Raw genomic sequence first — 9,071 nt, 5'->3', positions numbered from 1 at the left:
CTCCTCGCCTGTGTTTCTGTGCGTCCATCAGGAAGCCACAGAAAGCATACAGGTGACATTCTCAACAAAAGCAAGATACCAAACTACTTAATCTTACAGTTTTTACTTGCCTCTGTTGGGGAATATGGTTTGTTCTGGATAGTGCACAATAGTTCTGTTGTTTGTCAAAAAGCTGAGAAATTTCTTTAGATAAAGAGTAAAATTGATTCACTGGCAAAAAGGAGTTTTACTTCTCCAGCCCAGAAAACTTCAAAATGCCATATTTTGCTGAGAGAAGAACATGACAAAGAGGAAAACTGAATAAAAACTAAATATAGGACATCTTTGTCATGAAGATAAGAAAGAAAAAGAACTTTCCTTAAAGGAAAAGCAGGAAGACAAAAAAGAACCTTCACCTTCTTTCCCCAAAAGCTTCTAACATTTTGGAAATGTGCTGAGCACAGGCCAGACAAAACAGTTTCTTGATAGTTTGTAATAAACTTTTAAAACATCTTTTTCTGGTACAGGAAATATTCTTATCACCCAATGCTTCCAGTCAAGACTTCTCTAGTCTTGCCCAGCCTCCCATTACCTTCAAGTGTTGCACACCTTCCTATCCCAGGTTAGGCATTGTACATGCTCTAAAACAACCTCTCTGCACATTTGGATTTTAACCTTTTTTATTCTGCCTCAAATTACCACTGTTGCCAACATTTATTATGATTTCCTCTGAAGACATCAGGTAAGCCTGAACTGGGATTTTAAAATGATGTAGATTGTTGGGATTTAGTGATCTGAGTGTGCTAATTTCAACTCACAGTCCTTAAAATTTTAACTCTCCTTGTGGACTATTTTCTTCCTGACGAAGGCGTTCTGCAATGGCCAGCACAGCCTTCATCATCATCCCAGCCAGTAATAAGAAAAGTTTGAACATCATTATTTCATTGGCATCTGGTATCTTATGTTTTATTTCTGGGAGATTATTGATGTCTTCAAGTTGCAGTCATTTCTCATAGGCAATTCAAACTTTCAAATTAAATAGTACTATACTTATGGCAAAGTGACAATCATAGTATTTTTAGTGGTTTTGGATATGAAATCTTACACTGTTATGATAATCTTATGTTAAAGCCTAATTAATATTCCTCTGATAAATTATTCTTAAATTTCAAATAAATTAATTCACAATAAAAATTCATTTAACTGCACCTAAAACTGAAAACAAGGAAACAATAAACAGGGAATAATAATAATTTTTTTTAAAGCAGCAGCTATCCATTTAACTGTATTGGTTTTATAGTTCATTGGTCATTATATGATCTTCACTCTTGAAACATCTCAGATCTGACTTGTGCATTCGCAGAGATTTTTCTCTTTTGAGGTAAATATCTAGAGCAATTGCCAGAGGGGAGCTTCTACTACTGTCTTTATGGAAGTTTGTACAAATGAGCTGCACCTTTGTCTTTCTATTGTGATTAGCTGAGACGGTGTCCCAGAGAATCTGCACCATCTTGGGCATCCTCAGGCTGTCCTTGGGGCAGGGACCAAGCTCGCTTGTAGAGGACAAACAAAAGAGGACATGGGATATTGTTCTGTACTGTGAATTACGAGTTGCAAGAAGTGGTTGGGTGACTTTCTACCCACTCTTTGGGCCTCAGGGTCCTTTTTGTAGGACATCTGACACTGTAGGTTTTGCCCAGGGAAGAACCAGGGTTGTAGCTTGCACTGGCATCCAGAGGTGCTGAAACCCACTGGTTTCAGTGGGTGGGACATGCTGCTGTGCCATTTGGTGCCAGTGCCCTTAATGCTGACTACTCTGTTCTTTCACCAGCATTCTGCTTTCGCTGTGCATTTTCTCCACTTTGCTGCTTCCTTTTTTGCTCTGTCCCTTTTTTTTGCAGCAGGGCTCACATTCAGCTACCACTGCAGAAGGTACCAAGAGACACTCAAGCTCATGAAAGCTCAAGAGTCTCCAGTAAATTTTTATTGCCTTACATATCATGCACATAATTATACATGATGGTGTACATAACCATTTATTTTCACCTTATCAAATCAATTTGCCATGTAAACCTGAACTATAGTATAGTGCTAATTAAATAGGAAAAATACTTAAAAGGGGATTTCAGGACAAACAAACAAACAAACCCCCCCCAACCACACAGAAGGGTGCAATGTATGTCACTTATTTTCTCTTATGGGCAGTGCAGATATCTAGACTTAAGCTGTCACCTTACACATGATTATTTATCAATGTTGTCTTGAACCATGCTAAGTATATTCATGACTCTCCATAATACATACAGAAAATGTGTGTATCATTACAGAAGAGACAATATGAATGGCTAATTCACTGACCATTTCTTTCTAGAAATCTATGTTCAGACTACCTTTTCATAGAGGAGGTAAAGGATGTATATTACAAAACACACCTGTCTGCTTAGCATGGTGACAAATGCCTGGCATGTGTTTAAAGAGGAGACTGGGAAGATGATTCAGTGATCAGAAAAGTGAACTGCAATGAGATTTAATAGTTCTATACTGAGGATTCCCAAGGGATGTTTTAAGATCTAAATGTCAACTCTATACCTGCAGTGAAGAGGACATCCCTGAAAGCTGGGCATTAGTCCTTTGATGCCACTACAGTTACTGGGCAACCATAAGTGTTGCCATGAAAGTGAAAAATGGGTAAGCAAATCAATTTAATTTTTAATTACATTCTCTTGAGACAGACACATTTGCTTCACTTTTATTAATAACATTGCTAAAAATATATGTGTCCTGCAACATCTTTTCATGTGAGGATGATGGACCTAACGTATACGTTTCCTCTCTAAATTCTCTCCTGCATTGCAATCAACATCAGGGGTTTTATTTACATTTCCATGGCTTTTTCATTTTCAAACTTGCTCACTAACTTAGTCAATTAGTGCGTGTCATTATACACCAAGGCCAAGGAGATACTCTTTTTAAATGCAACATAGAAAATCATTAACCCTCTTACTTTTCTTGTTACAGTTCAAATTTCCACATATTTTCATTGCAGATGCAGTTAGACAGCAATAAGTTTCCCAAGGAAAAGTTGAGCTATGGCATGTGGCCAAGCTAATTGTTTAGCTGAATACAGGAACAAGATGTACAAGCCAAGTAATCATCCTAGAACACAGTGGTCCCAAAGAGAGCTCCGTGTTTACAGGGACCTGCATCTTCCAAAGTTAATTTGGAAAGGTTTCCTATTGCGTATTTCAATAGAAAACAAAATGCAGTTTCTAATTTACTTTCCCTGAATAAGAGCCTTAAAATGTTGACAAGTGCTGTAAACGTCATCTGCTTGGGATGTGCCCTGTATACAGTGATAATACGGGAAATTTCTTGCAGAAAATTCTAATATCTTCAGCATTAATCCAAAATCAATGGAGCTCCCTCTGCAGAACTGGGTGGTTTGAGTTTGTTTTTTTTTTTTTTTTGTCCACCCAAAATGTGATATTGTGTCAATTTTTTTTTCTAATTAAACAATACTGGAGAAAAGACAGAAGTAGCAAGATAATTGGCACACACCCCAGTGTGAGCATAGGCATTCAATTTACTAACCAGCCCATCACACTTAGGTCTTAGGAAATAACTCATTGCTTCCAAAGAAGTTCAGATTTTTTTTTCTGTAAATCTCAGATGTGGAAAATCTGCATGAGAATTTCACAACGTCATATTGCCAAGCACCTGGAAAATAGATAACTCTTCTACACAAATTTCTCTTCTTAGATAAGGCTGGGCTCATAGCATGGTACACAGAGTGATGGGCCAAACTTTGCAGCCTTCTTAAATATGTCTGACTCTCCTATTCTTTTAAAACTTCATCACTGGTAAAGCAAAAAAACTTCTTGCAACCGTCTTCCCTCCCTGACAATTACTCCAGCCCCCTGATGCATTCACCTCTCTTCTCTGTGGGGATTTTGCTGTGTCTCTGTCACTGTGCGTATTCCACATATTTATGGCATTCTGTTTCCTACTTCAGATAGCTTTCATTCTGCGGAATATAGATCTTATATAAATATATACCTATAAAGTATATTTTCCTCCATTATCTCTAATTGTGTCATTTTTAGACATAAAAAATATGTCACAGGTGCAGGGTATGATATTTACTTGAATCTGGGCCAACCAGTGTGCTAGGCAGATGGAGCTCAAGTTTTGTCACTGGTAGGCTTTTTTTACTTTTTCTTAAAGACTTTGCAGGTGTAAATGAGGTCTCAATTTTAATAGTAATCCTGAAGGGATTTGGGTTAAAATATGATGTGATCACATATGAGAACAGAACTTGGTCTGCTGTCTTCAGTGGCTTTAAGGAAAGTAAGAAATTGGTGCCTATTGCTCAGGTTGGCACTTAAAAGAATAAGAAACATTGCCAATAACACATTTGGCCTGAGGATATGACAGTTCTTCAGAAACACTGATAATTAGTCTCATGGTACTCTTCTGTGTAGTTCGTACAAGCTTCTGTTATTCTTATTTTACAAAATACAGGGAAACACAGAGGGTTAACCTGTCACTCCAAGAGCCTTCAAATCAGTGGCAGAAATACAAATGGCATTGCCCTCACCCTTGCCTAATGTCAGATCCCATTGCAGGAATTAAAAGCTGAGATTTTGAGTGATTTAGAGCATGAGTGTGACAGTGTCATCATTCCAAGAGTCCTGTTGAAAACAAAGGGAATACCAAGAATAGTATCAGCAAAGAACAAACCTAATACCTTCTGATTTTTTTGCCTCAAGAAGCCATGTTCTGTTTTCTGTGAAGTCTGAAAAAGATTTTTAGAAAAATCATTCAGTGCAGGTCAGCACTGTATTATTTATTAATGTACTCACCATATGGAAGGATGAAGTCAAAGAAGTAACAGTATTCTCTAGGTTTGGCCTGAAAATTCCCCTTTCAAACAAACAAAACAAAACAAAAAAGCATCCCCAAAATAAATTAAAAGAACATAAAGCAACAGCAATAAGGTACTCTAGGGGAAGTTTTATAAGCCCATTACCATACATGCTTCAAGGCCTTAAGGGGAAAAAGACCTTGTTGATGTGCTTGGAATAGCTATGGAAAATATGCCCACTTGTGCTTTACTGCGTAATTAAATGCTCTATAAATTGTTGATGTACCACGATGGCACACGAGAGAATAGAAAAAAAGAGTATTACATGGAACCATTGCTTCAAACCAGTTGTCTCCTTCCTCAGATTAGCTGACGTTTCCACCTCCTAAAAGGAAGCTAAATGATGTATGAATGAGAGAAGGCGCAGACAGCCAAAAGCATTACAGTTAGAATTTCGCTGCTGTGTTTTTTAAAGCATAAAATTGCCATGGGTAGTGCAGCTTGAGGGGAAAAGTTTATTTCTGAAACTCAGTCTCAATGAAAGGATATTTTGAAGTCAAAGATGTCACAGTCTTATCCTGAAATTTATTTTTTTCATCTCTCCTTCTGCTGAAAATCATTTGACTTCTGAGAAATACAGGGATGGGCAAAAAAGAACAGTGAGTTACTCTCATTTGCACTCAGAAAACTTTCATCGTAAGGGATTTGCTAGAGCATATCTTGCTGCCTTCCACAGGATACAATCAGAATTGTCCACTCATTATTTGTGGCCTCTGACATAAGTAGTCAAGAGATTCAAATCACCATGAGATTTTTTTGCCTCACGTTTGTCATAGAAAAGCTTAATTTTTTATATCATTTTTTCAAAAGGAAATAAAAATGAAACATTTCTTTTCAGATTGCTTTTAGCTAAAGTGTCCTTCCAATGGCTAAATACAATAGTATTGTTTCCTGAAGCACTGACTTTTGAATCACAGACAATGGAATGCATTTCTCTGTAGCACATTTCCCCTGGGGATCTCTGTTACCAGGGATCTGTTTTGTTTACTTCTGGATATGGGTCTCTGGAGACTCATAGATAACGTGTTGATTATTGTCTGACTGTCTATGAGGTTTTTCAAGGACACTGGGATATTTTGATAGTAGTCCAGAAAATACGGTCAGGCAAGGCAATCAAGACTGATGAAGTGCTTATGCATTGCCTTGCTGAAAGAAAAGTATTATTAAAATTGAAAAGACTTGGAACAATCATTCTAACAATAATTTACCTGTGCCCTATGAAACAAACAAATATGTACGTGCCAATATTGTGAATTTCATAATGTGTTATTTTGATGATGCATATCGAAATGAGAAGTCAACATTTCCAAATGCATTCAGTGAAAAACAATCAAAAAACCACACCAACACACACACACACAGACAAAACACACAGACAAAGAAAGACAGGGTAACTTTGTCTTGTTTTTTATAAACCACATGTGGAAATGATCGAATTTCCCTAAACTGTTCAGATCTTTCTGTGTTTTATTCCTCTCTGTAACAGATGCTGACCGTACACTTCGCAGGGGACAGACACTTGGCTTTCAGCACTGGAAGCATGGGGACTTATCCTGGTCTCATAAACACTTTTGAAAACTTACTGTGCTTGCCGTGGCCATCTGTCAGTGATACCCAAAACATTCTTTCTGTTCAGATATTTTTTTAAATCCCATCCATTTCTGAAAAGAAATAACCACCATCTGCCTTTGTTTTCTGACAAAACCAAAATTGACAAAGTATAGGACATAGTAAAAAGTGGAGAGTCCTTCCAGATGTCAGATTGTAAGAATTTCATTTTGGGGACAGAGAGGAAATTTGAAATGAAAAGCTAAAAAAAAAAAAAAAAAAGCCCAGCATTTATTTGTTGTAATTCTAACATTCCCTCCGTGTTTTTAACAGTGATTTGGAAGAAAGAGGGGTGATCCACGTTCTTCAGGTGAGTTTGCAACAGGATTACTGCAGTGCCAAGTGTTCAAAGCCCAAACAGAAGAGGAAGGGAGTGAGGACTGCTGCAGTGCTGAGCAGCCAAACAGTTTCATGGATCAGTGGTTCATTCAGCACAAAAAAAGCACAAAGAAGATAAGCAGAGATGAAACTGAGATAATAGTGGTTTTCCCCATGTATGTGATGAGGAAAATGAATTATCCTGAAGATATTTTCAGGGATGAAAGGGGGGACAAAGCAGTGGAGATAACATCCTGACTGGAGTTTGATCCAAGGGTGAGGGCTGAAAGAGGGCAGAGCCTTAGTTTCTAGATTCAGGAGACTGCAGGCAGCAAGCCTGAGATGAACTTTCAATAACACCCATGCAGGCTTTGAGTGGTCAGAAGGTAAAATAGTGACCTGTTCTTGATTAAGGAGAGCTGAGAAATTTTACAGTATCAAGTCATGCACGACCTCATGGATGAAGTGCCTGGCCTTTTCCTTGGGTTAATTCATAGTAAATATTTTGGTAGTATTTTAAACATTCTCATTCCTGTGTGTGGCTATTCACTCCCGTGTTTTACTGTTCATGGCATCATTTCATGCCATGAATAGTAAAAACATCCCTTGGATATGATAAATCCATTTGAGGGCTATTTCTTGCAGCACTTTGTGCACAGTTTTCCCTCACTTCATAGTTTGCAAAAGAGGGTTGTTGTGAATTGGTTCACTAATAGTTTCACAATGTCATTGGCAGGACAACCAGGTGTGGGTCAAGAACTATAAAGCGGTGTTGAGTTAGTGTAGTTTTGTTAGTACTAAGCTGAAAGTAAGTCACAAAGAGTAGATCAAAGGCTATACTGGACACTTAAACAGATGAAAATACAAGTTTAGGTGATGTCTCTCCAATAGGAAGTCTGAAGATTAGTAATGAACTTAAAACTCAGCAAACAGCAAATTATTTATTATAGCAAGAGTTTATTGTGCCTATCTCTTTGCTGAGTCTTGCCTTTAGCTGCCTAGTGGAGTTTTCTGGGTAAGAGATAAAAGTGAAGGGAAATAACTCACTCCTAATGAGCTACAGGTAATTGCAGAAATAAGTGATTACCATGAGATGACTTCTTACTGGAGAAGTACAGAATTTTGTCCTTCTTGACAGATCAGAAGACTGAAGTCAATCCAGAATATCTTTTAGACGCCTAAACTTTAACTGACTTCACTGGAAGTATGTGTGGGAGAGCTGAAATTAGATGACAAACACTTATTCAGTTCCTGACTTAACAGTTTAAAGGAATGATTTTACTTCTTGTTTGGAGAAGGTGATTTCATAGAGACTTCTCTTTCATGGCTTTCACCACACTCTCAGAAGCAGCTCCTATATAAGCATATACTTGTTCCTTAGATGAAGAGGCAAAGCTAGATTAAGCCTGGGAACTTTGTGTAAAGCTATGATACACCAAATCATGTCTTCTTGTGACAGAAAACCCTCAGGCCCTGGGCTCTTTAGGTGATCTTGGATGTGTTCTACAGCCCTGACAGTTTTAGGGTGTGTTGTGTTCTCTGTACTGTTGCTCCTGACCTGCTCCTGACCACAAGATGAGTTTAGTCCCTTGCCTGCCCGCCTGCATCCTTATTTGCTCCTGGGGTGGATGCTCAGGAAAAGCCACCTGTTGTCAGAATAACTCCTTTGGGAGACCCATGGTGACAAAAAACAGCAGACAGAGTGATGGGGGTAGATGAATTGCCTTGATGGGCTCAGGTATTCCCAGGATGTGAGGGGATGCTGTTTTTTAAACCATACATATGAGGAGCAGAGTTCAGGATGCAAAAGTGAGTAATCGTGAGATCGTATGAACTCATATCATATTTCTTTTTCTCTAGAGCCACGGATCATTTGCTATGAGATTGAACTGGGGTCAGATGAAGAATTTGCACTAACCCAGCACTCCAGCTGTCTTGAGCAGTGCTTGAGTTGCTCAGAACCATAAAGTGTAGTGAGCCATAGAAAATACAACTAACACTGAGAGCCAGAAACAAAATATATCAATAAAAACATATGACTTTGAGAAATGATTTCTTGCCCTGGTTCTGAAAACCCAACACCTACCCTTAAAAGAGGCTTTACACACATAATTCATACACTTTGCCAATATAAAAGTTATTAAGAAGGAAAGGGCAGCCAAAATTGGGGTTGCGGGTTTAGGTGTTGTTTTCTTTTCCAGAAAATCTAATCCCAGAGTGAGGACGAAAATGTTTCAAATAT

The 9,071-nt window shown here is 38.2% G+C and overlaps 1 long non-coding RNA gene across 1 annotated transcript; it reads left to right on the top strand.

Annotated features, from left to right (window-relative positions):
* The first annotated feature begins 2,485 nt into the window (after positions 1-2,485).
* On the top strand, positions 2,486-8,881 carry LOC116439513. Its single transcript, XR_004238182.1, has 3 exons — positions 2,486-2,667; positions 6,785-6,821; positions 8,690-8,881. It is a non-coding gene; the product is annotated as an uncharacterized LOC116439513 (long non-coding RNA).
* Positions 8,882-9,071: the final 190 nt, after the last annotated feature.

The sequence above is a fragment of the Corvus moneduloides genome, chromosome 2 (genome assembly GCF_009650955.1).
Source record: "Corvus moneduloides isolate bCorMon1 chromosome 2, bCorMon1.pri, whole genome shotgun sequence".
Taxonomy (NCBI): Eukaryota; Metazoa; Chordata; class Aves; order Passeriformes; family Corvidae; genus Corvus; species Corvus moneduloides.
The sequence above is the reverse complement of the archived record's forward strand: the minus strand, read 5'-3'. Positions and strand labels throughout refer to the sequence as shown.